Source organism: Triturus cristatus, chromosome 8 (genome assembly GCF_964204655.1).
Source record: "Triturus cristatus chromosome 8, aTriCri1.1, whole genome shotgun sequence".
In the NCBI taxonomy this organism is placed as follows: Eukaryota; Metazoa; Chordata; class Amphibia; order Caudata; family Salamandridae; genus Triturus; species Triturus cristatus.
Genome location: NC_140591.1, coordinates 454204424 through 454223391, shown reverse-complemented (window position 1 = coordinate 454223391; position 18968 = coordinate 454204424). Strand labels below are relative to the sequence as shown.

The 18968-nt window shown below is 46.9% G+C and overlaps 1 pseudogene across 1 annotated transcript in view; it reads right to left on the bottom strand.

Moving 5' to 3' along the window:
• Window positions 1-16864, bottom strand: part of LOC146802313 (E3 ubiquitin-protein ligase TRIM39-like) — a 135601-nt pseudogene extending 118737 nt beyond the window's left edge. Inside the window, exons 1-3 of the transcript XR_014968031.1 lie at window positions 16420-16864; window positions 7234-7329; window positions 4091-4170 (exon numbers count right to left, since the gene is read on the bottom strand). The product of XR_014968031.1 is annotated as an E3 ubiquitin-protein ligase TRIM39-like (transcript). The remainder of the gene's footprint in view (window positions 1-4090; window positions 4171-7233; window positions 7330-16419) is intronic.
• Window positions 16865-18968: the final 2104 nt, after the last annotated feature.

The window sequence follows — 18968 nt, the reverse complement described above, 5'->3', positions numbered from 1 at the left end:
CACTGCGTTGTGTCGGCTGTATGGTAAAGATGGTTTCCCTTCATATGCTTGCAAATGAAATCTAGCAGTGTTAGTTAATGACGGTGCTAAGTTTGGCATTCTGATTGGTCTGAGCACCGTAGTTCAGTGCTCAGACGGGGACTGGAAGCCTGTGCATATTCTCCACACTTGGTTGAACGAAGAGTTCGGCCCTACCCTACTGGCTGCTATGCCAGATGGCTATGATGCTGTCTGGCACAACCGACCTGCCGGTAAAAGAGGCGGAGGGGTAGCGTTCCTTTTTAAAAAATACTGGAGCATAGAAAAAGTGTTGGCTGAATCCCTGGCTGGGGCAGATATGCTAACCATCAGGGTCTGCCATCACTCCTCAAGTATTACGATCGTCATGCTCTATCGTCCCCCCAAATGCTCCCCTATCTTTACTGATCTCCTCACCGAATGCATCTCTAACCTCCGGTCACGTTTTCAACATCTCCTGGTAATGGGAGATTTTAACTTTCATTGGGATCAACAACCCAAGGACGCTCAGGCCCGCCAACTAGAAGAGACTTTCACCAACCTTGGTTTCTCCCAATTAATTACAACCCCAACCCATGTGCTGGGACACACTCTAGACCTGGTTTGGTCAACCGCCCCCTGGAGGTCACACCTTGTCCTTGGTCGAACCACTTTTGCATTAACCTGTTACTTCCTCTTACCAAACATATAACTCCGCCCCCTGCGGCCTGGAAACGGGTGCGCACCTGGTCAAAAATAGATGGCCCGACACTGTTAAGCGCCCTCCGCGCCCGCCCGCCTAAGAAGCAGGTGCAAGCCTTGAAATAGAGACCACTGCCCTTACCGACCGACTTCGTGCGGCCGTCAACACAGTTGCCCCAGAAAAGAGAATAAAAATCTGCAATAAAGGCAAAGGCGCCCCGTGGTTCACGGAAGAACTCAGGACTTCCAAACGCACGCTACGCCACTACGAACGACAATGGCAAAAAAATTATGAACTTCAAGCCCTGACTGATTATAAAGCATAACTAGCCTCATATAAAAAGGTGCTGCTGTGCAGAAAGGCGGAATTTTATGAAAATAGGATTTCGTCTGCAACCAATAAACAAAACGAAACGTTCAGAATCCTGAAGGAACTTAGTCAGAAACAATCTCAGTCTACTCCATCCAGCCAGGAACAATGCAATAATTTCCTCGCATATTTCTCCAATAAAATCCAGGACATATTGACAACTCCCCCTGTATACCATCACCTTATGCAGAGGATGCCTCACAGGGCTCTAGCACAGATACCCTTTCCAACCCCTTGACTTAGAAACCCTCAGATGCCTGGCCAAAATGATTAAATCAGGCTCGCCAGCCGATCCTTGCCCTCCTATAATATTCAATCTAGCACTTCCAGAAATTGAGCAGGACATCCTCGCACTCCTAAACTCCTCTCTACAGTTGGGGGAGGTTCCATGCTGCTTCAAGGAAACCAGAATCATCCCCCTTCTCAAAAAACCCGGTGCGGATATTACGAACATGAAAAATTACTGCCGTATCTCCCAACTCCCCTTTTTTGCTAAAATACTAGAACAGCATGTCCTGCAAAATCTTTCCAGGTTCCTTGAGGATCATCACCTCCTGGGGGACAGGCAAGCCGGCTTCAGAGCTCACCATAGCACAGAATTAGTGATGCTATCAGTACTGGATGATATTAGACGGACTGCCGACATTAAAAAGCCCTGTGTGCTGGTCCTTCTAGACCTATCGGCAGCGTTCGACACGGTCAACCATGTCACTCTCCTGGAAAGATTAGGATCTATAGGAATTGAGGGATCTGTCTTACAATGGATCACCTCTTTCCTGACAAACCGCGCCCAAAGAATCCAGATGGGAGACTGGGTCTCAGAGAGAGGCTCTTTACCCTGTGGAGTCCCGCAAGGGTCCGCACTCTCACCCCTTCTTTTTAATATCTACCTCAGCCCACTTATCAAGGCTCTGGCGACTATGGAGTGTCAGATCTTCAACTATGCAGACGACACCCAAATCATCCTTCACATCGATAACTCCCCTCAAGCACAATCCCGGGCAAAAGAGATCCTACGCTTTACAGTCAACTGGATGACGGCTAACTCTTAAAATCAACCCTGACAAAACCGAAGTCCTTGCCATGACGGATGACTGCAACCCTTGGAACTCCTTGTACTGGCCCCAGGAGTTGGGCGAGGCCCCAGTCCCAATCCCAGTGGTTAAAAGCCTGGGAATTAAAGTGGATGACAAACTCACCCTAGCCAATCAAGTTTCCACGGTATTTGGCACTTGTGTGGGCCTTCTCCGGCTACTCAGGAGGCTCTCCTCCATTCTCTCATTCTCCGCCATGAGAACTATTGTGTCTGCCATTATCCTGGCTCGCCTTGACTACGCCATTTCCTTGTATATCGGACTCCCGGACTCCTTAGTGAGAAAACTCCAGATAATTATGAATGATGCCGCTAGGCTCATTTTTAAACTACCAAGGCATACGCGAGCCTCAGCCCTTCTACAACGCCTCCACTGGTTGCCCGTAAAACAAAGAGCTAAATTTAAGGACCTGTGTATCACCCACAAAGCTATCTATGGCCAAGCCCCCCATCTACATCAAGCAAAGACTCACAAATTACGTGCCAGGGCGCACACTTAGGTCCTCCACAGGGAGCCTCCTATACTGCCCAAGGTTCAACTACGTCACCAAAGGAGGTAGGGCCTTCTCCTCCCTCCTCCCCACTCTATGGAACAGGCTGCCTAGCCAACTCCGCGCAGAAAACCGCCTTCTCCCCTTTAGAAAAGAACTAAAAACCATCCTGTTCACAGAAGCCTGGGCGTAACTGCAACTGTATTGCTTGGATTCTACGCTACTCTTCTTACAGCGCTTCGAGACCTTTGGGTATTAAGATCTCAACAAATCTAAATTAACATTAACATAAACACCCAGGCTGTATTACAGCTTGGGTGGAGAATATGGAAAGTCCGCCTGACTGTTTGGCCGACCAAACATTCATGAGCACTCAGAGTGCCCTCCACTCCTCCCACTGCTCTGTGAGCAGAGCAGCCCTGCCCCGCAAAGCTGCAGCAGCACGAATAAAATGACAGAATTATCATTTTATTTTCCCTTTATTTACACTGCTGAGAAGCAGTGGGGCGACGCTCCTCCGCCTTAGCGGAGGAGCCGCTACTGGTGAATCTAGATTTGTTTTTAGTACAAACCTGAACAAGCACTCGAGAGGAATGAGTGATGGAGGCAAATTTAAACCGGCACTAACGATTACTGAGTAATGGGAACAGCTTAAGAAGGAGTTAGATTGTTTTTCAAATATCTTTGAGATCTTCATAAACATGAAAAAGCGATGGGCAATAGAATAAACGCAACTGAAATTGAGTCATTACAAATCGATAGATAAAAAACAAACCCCATCATTTGCTTTGTCTTATGACTCGTCTGGTTCCTGAAATTAGAGATAATATAATGGTTCAATGACATATCATCGAAACCACAAATGGCTTAAGTGACCTGTGGCTTGATGCCTACTGGCTGCTGAGATGAGCCCGCCGGCCTCTCCCGCCAACACCGTGAAAGCCTGGGAGTGAACACTGACCATCAGCTCTCAGTGGCAGGCCAGGAGTCCTCAGGAGCTCCCCCTATATGTACTATCAACAACGACAAACACGTGGTACTGTTACTATTCATGGCTCACACTTGGACTATGCCATTTCCTTCATCTTAGACTCTAATATGTGCTGGAATAACTACAAGTTATCAACAATCCGGCAGCACATTTACTCTCCGTCCCATCTTGTTTTTCTCATGCCAGTCGTCTCATCCTTCAACCGCACTGGCTACTGATTAAGCAACGGAGAACATTTAAATCTCTTGCATTGTGTACAGAATACGCTTGGACAATGCTCTACCAATCGGCTTTTCATCCCCAAGCACAGGGTGGGTGGTTGCAGACTGCCATGTATTCCACCAAGCTCTGGAATGTCCTACCCGGTGGGCTTGGACATGAGACATCCCTCCATAACTGCAGACCTCGCTCTTTCGTGAGGCTATGCATTTCAACAAATAAGTTACCTCTTTGCTTCATTAGCCTGTTCATTCTTTCGTTTCTTGCTCACTTCATACAGCGCCAAAAGACCCATGGTGTTTGTGCGCTTTATAAATTAAGTGAACAGATCTTAATAGTGATGGGACAAGCTTGCATAGTTGTGGAATGTATTGACATATGGTGGGCATTCTGTTCATAATGCCATCCACAACGGTGTGCTGCTTGCATTGGCATATTGGCAGCAACTCCTGGTATATAGTTGTGAGGTGTTATTTAAAGCACCCTTAATGTAATAATTGCACTAGCAGAGTATTTGCAATTCTTGCCATTTTTATTACATGATCACTGCTATCCATTGATACACTCACAATTCATTCAACACCTCCAAAGCACTCACAGATTCAACTATCCGTCCACTTAGAACTCACTGACTTTTCACATATTCAGGCACTGAGTTACTTATACGTCAATAGGGAAAAATTGTGGGGCATGATGCTTAGTATGGGGATAGAGAGTGGTCTAATTAATATATTGAGGGAACTGCACAGTGACACCACCGCCAAAGTCCGCTTTAATAGGGAGGGGGGGCTGACTAGTTCTTTTCCCTGTAAGAGTGGAGTCCGACAAGGCTGCATTCTTGCTCCCTTTTTGTTTTCCCTTTATATTAATAATTTGGAGCAGTTTCTGTTGGGTCTGAAGGCAGATTGCCCAAGGGTTGGGTCGCGTCATATTCCTGTTCTGCTTTATGCAGATGACGCGGTACTGATCGCACGGACACCAAGGAGCCTACAAATCCTGATTGATGGTTTTGTTAGGTTCATGAGTGCCTTGGACCTTTCTGTAAATCTGAGTAAATCCTATGTGCTCCTGGCGGGGAAAAAAACCACCTCTAAATTTACATACAAAATAGGGAGCCACATCGTGGAAGAGGTCAAAACGTTTCCATACCTTGGTGTAACATTCGATGGTGCCCTGCGGTTTGATACCTTGGTGGAGGAACGTTGTGGTAAAATGATTGCATCTAACGGGGCAATTGCTAGCTATGGCAGGAGGCTAGGAAGATGGTCCCCGGAACAGGTGATAAATCTGTACAGCTCAGTATCATGCTCCAAGGTAATTTACGGGGCAGAAGTATGGGGCTTTGTCAATACCACTAGTATCCAACGTGAAGAAAATAAATATCTGAAATCACTCGAGGGTACCACAAAGTACTGCTGGTTTGATTGCCCATAGGGAGCTAGGGAGACCATATATAGAAGATTTGATAAAATTGAGGCCTATTATCGCTTGGTTAAAAATCTGGTACAATCCTGATGCGACACTTAGTAGAGAAATCTTATTGGACTGCCTAAAAAGGGACAAGTGTATGCGCATCCCCTGGCTCCTTTATGTGAAGAATACCCTGGAGGAGCTAGGTTTTGGGAACCTCTTTACTCATCCTGTAACTATTGTAGCCCAGAATAAACTGCATGTAAGGAGAATTTTTCTAGAGCGGAAAAACCTACGCAGAGATGAGGCTGAAGGGTGTAAAAAGACAGTGAGGGCCCATCACCTAGTGAAGAGCGTGGAAGGTATGGAGCCATACTTGTTCCTCATGTACAATGCACAGGATAGGTTCCTGATGTGCCGTTTCAGATTGAACCTTCTCCCATTTATGTTGGCATCACCAGCGGGGTTTGCTACATCAATAGAACAGAAGGGGCCCTGCGGCTGCGACAACAGGTCTCCGCAGGACTCCCTTCATTTTGTTCTACTCTGCCCCTTTTACTCAATGCCCAGACGCAGATACCTTGTAAATATTTTGAAAAATGCTAATTTGGTCCACGCTAGGGAGGCACTTGTATTGTTACAGAAAGCTGAGGAACCCCAAACACTGTGTAGTATTATGAACTTTATCAAGGTAGCACTTCGTTTAAGGCTTACTAGAGGAGAAGACTGAAATGTTTTTACTTTAACTTTTAAGTGTTAAATATGGCTATATTGTTGTATTTATGTTTTGTTAATTCACTGTACAAAGAACTCTGAAATGTTTAATGACTTTTTAACATGTAAATATGAGTGTGCTTTTATGGTGTTTTTTAATCACCGAATAAAGATTCTTTGACTTGAGTTACTTATTCATACATTTGCTCCCATCCTACTACCTGCTGAAATATAATCACTGTTTCAGAATTCCGAACGTCCCTGAAGACCTGGCTATTCAACTGAACCCTGCCGACGCCTGGATACCCTCACTGATGAGAAGAAGCGCTCTACAAATCTACTGATTGATTCACAGTTCACCAAGTACATAAACTTGATAATCAGGGAAGAATCATTTACATTTCAAAAATGGTCATACCTATTGGCTTCGTCAAACAGTCTGAAGTATTTCTCTGACATCTGTTTCTACACTCCTGAATCTAGGGTTAGCTCCCATTTCTCTGATGCCTGGCTTTGATTGTTTAGATTCTAGGGGGACCACATATGCAAACTCCTCAATAGAATTGAGATATTCATTTTGGTAAAAGTATTGATATTTACACCCCTTTACTTCCTTCCACCAGAAACATACATTAATGCAAAACAAGTTATAAAGCAAATAAAACTGTGTGGTAACACCACTCCAATGTTTTTATAGGTTGGTGCGTCTGACATTTTCCTTCTTGTGACTAATGGGTGAACTCTGGTCTTACTTCTCTACCCAATTACTGTTTCCAGAAGTGCACACAGGATTCCTCTCACCTTCAGATCGGGCTTTCATGTTTACCTCATGTCTCATCTCAGGTTTTAACCGTCAGTAGCCCCCCCCATGTCGCTCACCTCCAGCTGTGAGTGTCGGGGAGCTGCATTGCTTCTGGCCTCCAGATCTGTTGTGGTTTCCTCATCTCTCTCACCTCCATTTCTGAGGGTCTGGGGTGCCCTCACGTCGCTTACATCAGATTCGGACAATCAAGGGTCCCCAATGTCTCTCACCTCCTTCGACTGAACCACAGCGCCTCCAACGGACCAGCAGCTCTCCCACCACCTCCTAGCGCCTAGAGACCCTTACAGATGAATAGTCGCACTTTACAAGCCAATGATAGGTTGATTGACTTCCACTTCTGACTGTCCAGGGGACCCCCTCTCCCTTGTTTCTTGCATCTCTGTTCACTTACTGTTCCCACGACACAAGCAGGACTCCACTCACCTCCAGATCTGACACGGTCCTCCTTTGTTCAGCTTCCCGCGTATGCAGCTTCTCCAGCTCCTTTTTCAGTCGCTCCATGTGGCTGTGAAGGGTTTTCTGAAATAACAGTTCACACATTAACAATATCCAGTAGCTGTCCTGTTCAATTAAACAGAAGATGAGTCATTCGTGTTTATGTGCAGCTGCTCCCCTCAATTAGCCTCCTTTGCTTTGTAAAGGCCACAAATCGTGAAAGATGCAGATACTTTTTTTAGGTCTCGCTGAGCCCAGCGCATGTGCTGGCTCGAAGAGACTTTTTGGTTGTGGGCTCCAAAAAGTGCTACCAGGCCAGCAGACATTTTGTATGTGGGCTCCAAAAAGTGCTACCAGGCCAGCCTAGAGCTACAGTGCACGTGCGCCGCGCTTACTTTCACTTTCGCGGCCGCACGGCCGCTTTGCTGCGCAGACCCAGCCTCCTCTGCCGGCACACCGGAGGCCAATGCTTGTTTTTATAGAGTTTCGTACAATAAGGATTGCGGATCTAGAGACAGCACCTGCCAGCCTGCATTGCCACACTACATTCACGCGCTGCAAAGAGAACACGCGTTGCGCAGTGCACAATTGCTCAATTTAGCTGTTAAAATACTTCCAACTTTGCATTTCAGTAACTGCAACATGCAAGCACCGGGCATTGCTTCAGCAACATAAAATTATTATTTTTTAAACTGCCAGCTGCCTCCGTGTGCTTATAAAGCACTGCATAACACCACCAGACTTTCATTTTAGCACAGAGGAGCACAGCAGAAATAAACACACAGCAGCAAGTTGTGACTGATGAGAAATAGTGGACAGCGTCTGCATAAACGTCCCTATAAAATAAAGATAAAAACTATTTCTAGTAAATAACTTACTTGTTAAGCTTTGCAAAGGATGTCACAGGTTCCGCAGAGTCAATCGTGAGTTTTGAAGGATTATGCAGCCCTGCCTTGCGTGTGACTGCTACTTCTCATGCCCATTTAGAAGCAAGGTACTCGGCCAGCCCCTTCCTGTTTCGCTGCTATTTGCTGACAGCATGCCCTCTGGCTGCATTCCAAGCCCCGCCTTGCTGCACATTCGCAGAAAGTAAACCCTCCTAGACGGTGGCAAGCCTTGCAATCTTTAAACCATTAAGCAGGATACTTGAACAGGTAATAAATAGAGATAAAAGAGCTGCCGACTTTGTAATTGGGGAACCGGGTTCGAGTCCCAACGTTGGCTCACCGTCCGGTAATTCTTGGCACATCATTTAATCTCCCCGTGCTTAAAAAATGAACGTGACCTTGTGTAATATAACTGGTGCTCTTGTAAAGTGTTCCCGCGCCCTTTGGCTGAGTTCGCGATATATGAAACCACAAAAACAATGCAGGAGTGTTCAGAAACAATTCCTTGAAATACTGTACGCAGTTACCTCTTAGAAAGCATGCATCAGCTGGCGTGACTCTTGGAATTTTGGCCCTCATGCCAACATTTTGGATTTGCTGCCAACCTGGCTTGCCTGCCTTATCCCTGCCCCAGGCGCGGAGCTAAATGTTTGAATGACTTCCCTATTTTTCCAATTACAAAATACCTGTAAAATACTTTACCTCTATGTCTCTCGTCCTCATTCTAGTCATTGCTTACGAGTTGATCCACCTCACTGAGACAGGAAAACTACAGGAATGCTGAAAATGAAAACCCGCCCACCAGGCTGGTTGCCATAAATAGGCTTTTATTCCCAGCATCCTCCTGTTTTGTTCCTGTCTGGACTGAGAGGAGGACTGCAGGAGAAGGAAGAGATAATGGCTAGGACTTGATCTCTCGTTCCTGTCTTTGGATTGTTCTTCAAGCTTGTTCCCTGCTGCACTTGAGCATACCCCAACGTGGATTTATATTTTAAATCGATTACAACTCTGATTTAATTCTAATTTTGTGGAAGAGTTGGACTCGTTCTTGTGCTTGGCTTGAAGCTGTACAAGAGGTTGGTAGAAGAATGCTATGTTTTTTTTGCATTTTGAATCCTTACTGATAAGTTATTTCCAAAGATGTGGCTGGAATTTCTTGTAGATGTTCTGCTCCACATCCTTAATTGAGAAAAGAACATTGGTAGAAATTGGGCAGCGCATGTACACACTTTCTTTTTAAGAGACCGGGAAGGCAGGCAATCTGGAACACCTTATTATAAAGTCTCTGGAGGCCACATTAGTTTTCATTATAAATGTAGTTCTGAAGGTTGTGAGTGCTGATTTCATGTTCCTGTGTCCTCTTGTTAATATCCATGGAGAAGCAATACAGGGCAAGGAGGCATGCTTCTTGCTCCTCCTCAAACAGCTCCAGGTTAGATCTCCTTCACCCAAAAGAAGTAAACCTACATTTAGAGAGGTGAAGAAAAATACGATTTAAGGGATCGCACAGGTGGCATTGGCAGATTTAGAGCAGAGAAATAGCTCTATTTATGACCATGGGAAGAGATCAGCTGTGTTGTCAGACTCGGAGGCCTCTGGATCAAAAACCATTGAGAGGGAATGTACCCCTGAGGATGAAAGGGGCAGGTATGCGATTAAAGACATCAGTCCTTTGCATTTCTCTCTTCTAAGAGGTAATATGGGGTTTCTGACTCCGGAGGAGCTTGGTGCTTCGAAAGAGACTGCGCTTCACCAGTTTGTATATTCTCCACAGCGTTGTCTTTGAAATCTAACCTCATTTAATAGATGTTGTACTACAAGAGTATAAGGAGCCAGACAAATTCTCTGTCCCGAATGTATGCAGCATCTCTACCTCCTCAATGATATAGAATCCATTAATGTCATATTCTATTCCTGAGGATTCGTTAATTGGGATTCTGGTAGTGACAAACTCTAGGACAGAGGACGTTGTCAACAGACAAGAAGTTGGACTCAGCTCTTCAAAAGGTGAATTCTGGTTGTCATTTAGCATTAAGAGCAGGCGTTTAGGGGGCATAGACTTTCCAATCCATAGTATCGGAATGTAAGACATTTTTAAAAGCAACAAAAGAGGGAACAGAATGCTCTGCTATTTTAGAGGTGATGGAGAGGCAAATTAATTCCTTTCGTGCATAGCATTTGATGCTGTGGGACCAGCTGCTTTGGCTAGGGGTGCTTCTACAGCTGCCGGACGTAATTTGTTTCTGAGAGAATGGCATACTGATGCTTCACAAAAATCCTCCGCTCTTAGTATGCCCTTCGAGGGAACACATCTTTTTGAACAGGAATTGGATTTTTTCAAGAAATGAAAACATTCCTCCTCCTTTAGGAATCTTCATCAGAATACTTCTTCAAACTTGGGGTGGGGGTTAAGGAAGCAAATTCTTTCATCAGCCAAAAAGACAACAACAATGGACATCCTTTAAAAGTTGTGGGAAAAGTTTCCAGTCCAAATATTCTCAAACGGAAGCAGGGGACTGATACATTTCAAAAGCCCGGACTATGCTGGAGATGGCCACGAGTGACCGGTAGAAGCATTAGCATAGCCAATAGGTCTTGCCTTTGGAACCTTATAAGTATTTAGTTATGCAGTACAATATCTTTGGTGCAACAACATCAACTGTTGCATGGCTAAACACTTATAAGGTCCCAGAGGCGAGACCTATTGGCTATGCCAATGCTTGTTTACAAAGGTCAGTGGTAATGCGTTGATCGAGTGCTAAAACGTCTACACTTTTAAAGCCAGTCTCTTCCAGGTTCTAACATCAGCCAGAGGTCAAAGTTCAGTAACCTTGTATTAGAACATTGGACTCTGGGATTTTAGACTCCTTTTTTACGGCGCATGCGCTTCTCGCTATGCGAGACTGCTGTAGTGGAGTATGAGAGGGAAGCTGCGCCCACTCTCCTCCCATATTTTTCATTGGCTTGTGTCATTGTATTTCGTAAATGTTGCCTTCAGATTTGTTAATATGCTTGTTAGTCCCTACTTAGTACAGCCTGGTCTTCATTTGTAACCTCCCATGGCTACTTGGCCCCTTTACTTCGGTTGTTACACGGGACCTGTTAATTAGTCTGTAAGCACTATTTACTTTATTGAGTTTCTCTCACTGCAGGCCGGATATGTGCTGCTTCAGCTGAAACCGTGTGTACTTTAAGTAGCACGGCCACCCCGTAACACGGACGCCCGACCTCAAACAATTTTACCCCACATTATCTTGTGTGTTTCATACCCCACCCCCCAAGTAAAATGGATTTGGAAATGAAAGGCAAATTAAGTTGCGCACTAATACGGCCAATACCACCACCAACAATACCAATACTGCCATCACCACCAATACAGCCGCCACCACCAATACCACCACCACCACTACCACCACGCCACCAATACCACACCCACCACCAATACCACCATCACCACCACCTCAGCACCTCTCGCTCGCTAGTAATAGCAGGGGCACTGTACGAGGCCGGAGCTGCAGCTGAGACCATCTCTACCTCGCTCCATGCCTGCCATAAAGCAAAACTGCCCTGCACCAGGAAGTAAAGCCAGGGCCCTACTGTAGCTGGAGTGTTTTTATTAGGCCAAAGATAGCCATGACATTACGCAATGCCACACTACACACTCAAATCATGGAGAGAGCACTACTTTGAAGACGTCGCAGGCGTGTCTCTTCCTCTGATATTTACAATCTAACAAGTGGTCGAGAAGGCCCTTGATTGCAATACAATAGGTTTCGCATTTGCTATTAAGCTATTAGTATTGTAAATGACAATGCCTTTTATTCATGTTTTAAAACCCAAAACATAAATAAAAGGCATGGCCATTAACAATGCCAATAGCTCAAACTCGAGTGAACACGAGACCCATTGCTTTGCAAATGCTTTTTATAACCAGGAAGTCAAACCACAAGCCCCAGAATCCAAACCACTTCTAACAAATAATCCAGGAATGGCTGAAGCCAATCTTCATGATATATGGACAGCAGTGACCCTTGACACTGCATTTTCAAGGAAATCAGTCTTGACCCTGCTCCCAATGGGAAGAGTTCAGGTCAAATTGCCAGGCCAGGTCCTCCCCGGACAAGAAGCAAGCATCCTGGGACCGGTTTCAGGGGCTCATCCCTCATCAGCGAGGCTAGCTTGAATGCGGTGGCATGGTGAGCGTGGGACCCTCGTCTGGGCATACCCAGCCCAATTAGGGCAATAAGTAACATGCTAGTCTGTGCAGTGCAGCCTAAACCTGTTGATGGTAAAGCCAACGTCCAGAACCTGTTCAATGACCTGGAGGAGCACACCAAGCATCCCTCTGTAACAACATGTGACTACCATCCATGCCGGAGTTTGTTGCCATACAGCGGTGGTGGCAGCATACTGATGTTTGGAAATCCCTGGTCCTAAACAGACCTTTTTGTTTCAGGGTAGGTGTGTAAAGTTCCACTGAACTGTAACGCCACAACCATTGCCTGACACTCCGTGTGCTTGTCGACTGCATGTTGGATGTGTGGCAAATGTATGGTGGCAAGACTCATTAGGCCATGAGAGTGTGATTGCTGGGACCAGTGATCCAATTTTGATTGCTCGTGGTTCAGCCTGGCACATGATGCGGAGTCGTTACAGCTTCTCAGTGGAAGTATATTGCCTGCATTTCATTGACTGGATGATGGAGAACCAGACAATGACGTGAGGGAGGATGCAGACAGGGCTACATTTGGAAATTCTACAATGACTTTAGCAAGGGATCGATGATTAGTCTTTCCACGGCAGTGGTATTTGGGGGAAGATAGTGGAGAAGTGGTGAGCAGATTATGTTAGAGATGAAGACATTTCTAGAGATGGGTCATGTCTTGCTGTCCCCTATTGCTACTTCAGGAGTTCTCTTGACCACCAGATGCAGACACCTCATGCTTTATTGTGCCGATGAGGTGGATACTCCTGCTTGGAGCCAGCATCATCACTACCAGCTGTTAGAGTGATCACCTTCCACAAAGGCCTTGAAGCCAGACGAAGACATCAGAAAGGAAACCACTTCAAAGTGGCTGCAGGACTTTCGACAGAGGATCAACATTCCACCACATGGCAAAGACTATGAAATGGGGGACCCAAACCACGCCACATTTTTCCAGTTCCAATTTCTTCTCGACCATGAAAAGGGAGTGCTGTGTAGAGTACTCAAAGAGCCGCTGTGAGACCAGGGCTGGCATCTGCAGGACAGTCAGTCTCCCAGAGGTAAAGAGCCATCATCTGAAGTCTGCACGAGTTGCTAGAGAAGATGTGCGTCTGTATGAGGGATGTCCCGGACCCAACATGAGGACACTATCTAGGAGGGGGAAGCACAGCTGTGTGGAACATCCAAGAATCGGACTGATGTTTGTGGGTATTCCCTCCGTGATTCATTAGGAAAGTATGTGAAGCAACATCTACTTTAAGTACCAGTGTACCGTCTGGCATCTGCCTGGACATCCAGACAATGCAGTAAAGACCAATAGAAGGAAAATACAGCTGCCAAGGAACAGACCACTGCTGGCACCAGGGTACAGTCTCCAACTCGCTTTGAGAGGCCAGACCTTGGCAGCGACCCTGCTCCAACTGCTGGAGGAATCTGCCGAACCGCAATAACACTGGGCAGCGCTCTGCATGGACAGTTAACACAAGGCTGAGCTTGACTGAGAGACTGGATCTTGCCTTAAAACTGCACACTGAATTTCAGCACGAAGCCACCACAAATTCCTTAGCAGGATTGTAAATCTTCCACACCGAGTAGGCCCATGAGCTTTACAATTGGTTGCAACAGAATTCCATATCTGTTTGGAGTGTTAAGTATTGTTGCATTATTAAAGTACTTATTTTTTTACAAGTAAGATTTTCTCCCCCTGAGAAGCGTGCGACTGCTCGCCCTTGCTACTCTGAGAGTCAAGTGCAGAAAGGGTGGCACATGGCCCAGTTTGCAGAGCCATAGGAGATCAAACCTCAGGCCAAAAGAGGCACCGTGACCCTAGCCACCGTGGTTGTAGCCCAGTAATGCCTGTGGACCTCCAGAAGGGATCAAACACGTGGCAAGAGTTAAACCTGTATCAAAAAGCATGGCCTGGCCTGGGATGGGACGGCTAGACAGCACTTCGCAAGACTTGCCTCATCTCTCTCCCAAATGTGTAACACAGTGAGGAGTATCTGGGTAAGGTTCATGTGAGCTTCCACTCGAGGCCAACTCCTGCCCTAGCATACACCTCTTGTGCTCTTGGACAGCAGCAGGAGACTCAGGCCCCAGAGAGGAATGTGCTGCACGCCACTCATCTGTACATAGTTAATACATCCTGTGCTCTTGCATAGCTAGCAAGGAGGCTAAATACCATGTGCTGCCTGCTATGAGCAGCAGAAGTTTACACAAAGGCTGTGACTAGAGGGCAGGCCGAGAAGGAGACTTCCAAACAACCCTACTTTGTTCTTGTTGCAGGTTCTTTGACAGCAAGAAAGGGAGTGCTCTGTAGAGTGCCTGAAAGACTGCTGAGTAACCAGGGCCAATGTCTGTCTTACAGCCTCCCAGAGGTGAGGGGGCAGCACCTGAAATCTGCATGTTCTGCCAGCGGGTCTGCGAGTGCCTGGCTGAGCAATGGAAGGCGTCTGCCTGGCCGTGCAAGAGAGGAGACTGTCCAGGGGGGGGCCAGTGTATTCTGGGCTTGAGGAAGAGCCGGGGACACCAGGAGTGCCAGGGAGAAGCCAGAAGAGCCCTGTGCTGTGGGGGGTCTCCCGCTCTCTCTGCAGAGGCCTATGAACGCCTCAGTGCATCCACCCAAGGGCCCCAGGCAGGCTGCACCCACCTCGCTGTGTGTGTCCACCCAGGCCAGGCCGCCTCTGGCTTGCAATATCAGCCCAGGTCGGGGCTACCGCTGCGTTAATGAGCACCCCTGTGCAATTTGAAGTGGTTTCTTTTTCCGAAAGACAAACACTGGGTCAGACAATTCGTTACTGTGTCTCTTGGGTTCCTCTTGAATAGGGGGGCGTCTGGTACCCTAATGTTTGGTACGTGTTTGCTTTGGAATTCACAGAACAGGTGCCTGACACCGGTCAAGTCTCTCACAGTTTTCGGGGTGTACAGCTCCTTCCACAGCACAGAGGGAGGCGCGTCTCTAGCAGGCGGTCTGCAGGGCTCAGAATCAAAATCTATTTTCCGTTTCTCGAGAGGATGCGGGTTCTCTTCCTCGCCCCTCAAACACGCACCAGCTTTGTTTTCGATACATTTACAGAATGTAAACTAATAGTACAACATATGAATCCAACAAAATACATTTTTGAGGCAGTTCCTTCCAAGTTTTTCAATGGTCTGCCCCACTCCTCTGCTCTTTCCTGCAGTGACTGAAACAGAAACGTTTAACAGGAGGTGGGCTTTACACCTGAGCTAAAGGTTTGTGAACCCGATGCCATGGGATGCCAGTGGGGCACACCTCTGTACCAGACCGGTGGCGTACACAGCCTGTACTCTTGTTCAGCCTTCGGAATGGGAAGCGCCGAGATCGAGACATTTCACATACATAGCGTGTCCTCTTGGGCAGACTCTAGATTAAGGAGCACACCGAAAGACCCGACTCCTGTCACAAACAGGAGACATATGCACCCTGTGCTCTTGGGCAGCCTGTGGAATGGGAAGCGCCGAGATCGAGACATTTCACATACATAGCGTGTACTCTTGGGCAGACTCTAGATTAAGGAGCACACCGAAAGACCCGACTCCTGTCACAAACAGGAGACATATGCACCCTGTGCTCTTGGGCAGCCTGTGGAATGGGAAGCGCCGAGATCGAGACATTTCACATACATAGCGTGTACTCTTGGGCAGACTCTAGATTAAGGAGCACACCGAAAGACCCGACTCCTGTCACAAACAGGAGACATATGCACCCTGTGCTCTTGGGCGTTTGTGGAATGGGAGAAGCCACCTCACCCCTTGCACAAGCATGTAACAAACACCTGGTGCTCCTGGGCAGCCTGTGCAATAGGGAGCACACACAGGAGCCCTGTCTTTTCAGAATCTGAGACATTTAAACCTTGTGCTCCGAGGCAGCCTGTGGAATGGGGCACACACGAGACTCCCAGTCCCATCACAAAGCTGGGGCATACAGTCTGTAGTCCTGGGACAGCCGATGGAATGAGGAGGAAGGAAGGGGCCCCAGCCGGTCGCACTTCGGTGGCAGATACACCTGCACAACCTCTGAATGGGGGTTGTTCGGCGAGTTCCTACCTGCAGTAAACTCACCTTGTACTCCTGGGCAGCTTCCAGGATGGGGAGCACCGTGTGAGGCTTATGGTCACGTGACATGCTGCACACCACACAGATGGGTTTCAGGTCATCTTCACAGAAGAGTTTCAGTTTCTCTTCGTGCTCTCTACACAGGTTCTCACCCTGGGGGGTCGCACAGGGGGTGTGAAGCTGTTTGGCGATTTCCACCACATTTGCCAACTGCCGGATGGGCCTGAGAATTTTGTTCTTAGAAGTTTCTCTGCACTGAGGGCAGGGGAAGTCTGTCTGCAGCCTCTCCCAGCACCGAGTGATACAGGACAGACAGAAGACATGTCCACACTCCACGGACACGGGGTCTGTGAAATACTCCAGACATATGGAGCACGTGGCCTCCTCCTTCAGGCTCCGGAGCTGGTTTTCTGCAGCCATGATCCTGCCGAGGAGGAAGAGCGGAGTTCAGTTTCGTTTCTCACGGGGTGTAAAGTGAGCGGTTGCGTTCCCGCTTCCTTATAAACCCCACAGCAGCTTTGCCTTTTAACTGGCTGTTGACCCCGCAGGTGGAGCTCGGCTGGGAGTGTCTGCAGCTGAGGTGGGACGGGAACCTTCTGAGCTGGGAGTGTCTGTACTGTGATTTTCCTCTGATAAGTATCCACTATCTGCAGTTGTCTCTCTCTAAGTCCAGGCTGACCTCTGAGCTCGGCTCCCCCCAGCCCCACCTCCTTACATGCTCGGGGCTCACTGAGAGTGTTAAATTCAGAGTCAAAGACAGAAGGCATGAGGTGCCCCTATAATATCCCCCAGTCCCTCATCAAGCTGCGTTTTGTATGCTGACATTTGTTCTTCGTCAGTTATAACAAGCATTGGAAAAGACAACGGTTCGCGCTATTTTAGGAATACCTACAGTAGTATTTGCAAGCCACCACCTGAGCTGTATTCGCATCTGACGCATGTAATGACATCAGAGGACCGGAAGTGGGGATCTCCAAGTTTCAGACACTCGGAAGCCCCTCCCAGTCACACTGTCAGAAAGCTCAGGTCTTCGCAACGATGCAAGGGCCTTTCCCACCCATAAGAACAAGCACTGGAAATGCAATGGGTCTTGCATTTGTTTGAGTTAGAGGTATTGGCATTGTGAATGGCAAAGTCTTTTACCTATGTGTATGTATGTGGCGTGTAGTGGAATGAAGTGGATTAGATTGGATTAGTTAGTTTGGGAATTGTGTGGCGTGGCATTGTGTGGTGTGGAGTGGATTTGTGTAATGGAATTATGTGGCGTGGCATTGTGTGTTGTGGAGTGGATTTGTGTAATGGAATTATGTGGCGTGGCATTGTGTGTTGTGGAATGGATTTGTGTAATGGAATTATGTGGCACGGTGTGCTCAGTAATTATGTGGTACTGAGTGGACTGGAATTATGTGTAGCGGGATTGTGTGTTATCAAGTGTAATTTAGGGGAATGGTATTTGGTGTTGTGGAGAGGTATCTTTACAGTGACCATGGGAGTACTTTTTTTTATTAAACTCCACATTAACACCAATGACCACATATGGATGAATAACAAAAGCAGAGTGCAGCAATGACCACACACACGTACAAGCAGTCTGCTTACAAATACCTATCACTGAAACCATTCAGAAAAATTACTTACTTAATCTGTCACAATAACAATGTCATCTGGGAGAAAAGAATTGCTCCGTGCGTGAGAAAAATGGGGTAAGAGACGTCAACTGCAAAGTTGTTTCTTCTTTGTAACCAAGACTCTCTGTTACTAGCGTGGCGGCATTATTTCTGGATGTAGCAAAGAACTTTATAATGCTAAGAAGAGTAATGCTTCAAAGCACCGAGATCCAACTGGAGACCTATGGAAATGCTGGACTGAGAGTGGGTGGCGATATCACATCCCTGACCTGAGCACGGCCGTGGGTTGCACTTCTGTTCATACTTCATTTTACCATAAACACCTCTTCATTGGTGCATCTCTTTCTAACATACACCGCTCTAATATTGACATACACATTACTGACTTGGGCACCTGGCTCACAGACTCACTCACTCGGTAGGGGAGGACACTTGAACCTACTGAAATAACATTGTTTACACTTTACCGTAAAGTTGCCAGTGCTATTTTGGCAGACTCGCTGAACTTTAAGCAAGTTGCAAGATGCTCATGTTTCATGCTTCAGAAAACACAGTATTGAACTTTTAAAGTATCCTCAATTGCACGCGGACTACCTCTTAGCGCTAGCAGTACGCATCTACCTCTTGGCGCTAGCAGTACGCATCTACCGCTTGGCGCTAGCAGTACGCATCTACCACCTGGTACCAGCAGCACCCAGCCTTATTGCATACGTTGGCATCACACTGATCAATAGCTTCGCGGGCCGGACTACAGCAGCCCAAATGCATGGTGGAATATTCAGTGACTGGCTAGCTATGCAGCAATATCTGTGGTGGGTTAAAAATAAGCATTTACAATGCAATGGTCTCGGCATTGTTAAAGTTAGAGCTATTGGCATTGCTCATGACATTATTTTTGTTTATGTTGGAGTGGTGGAGAATACTCCA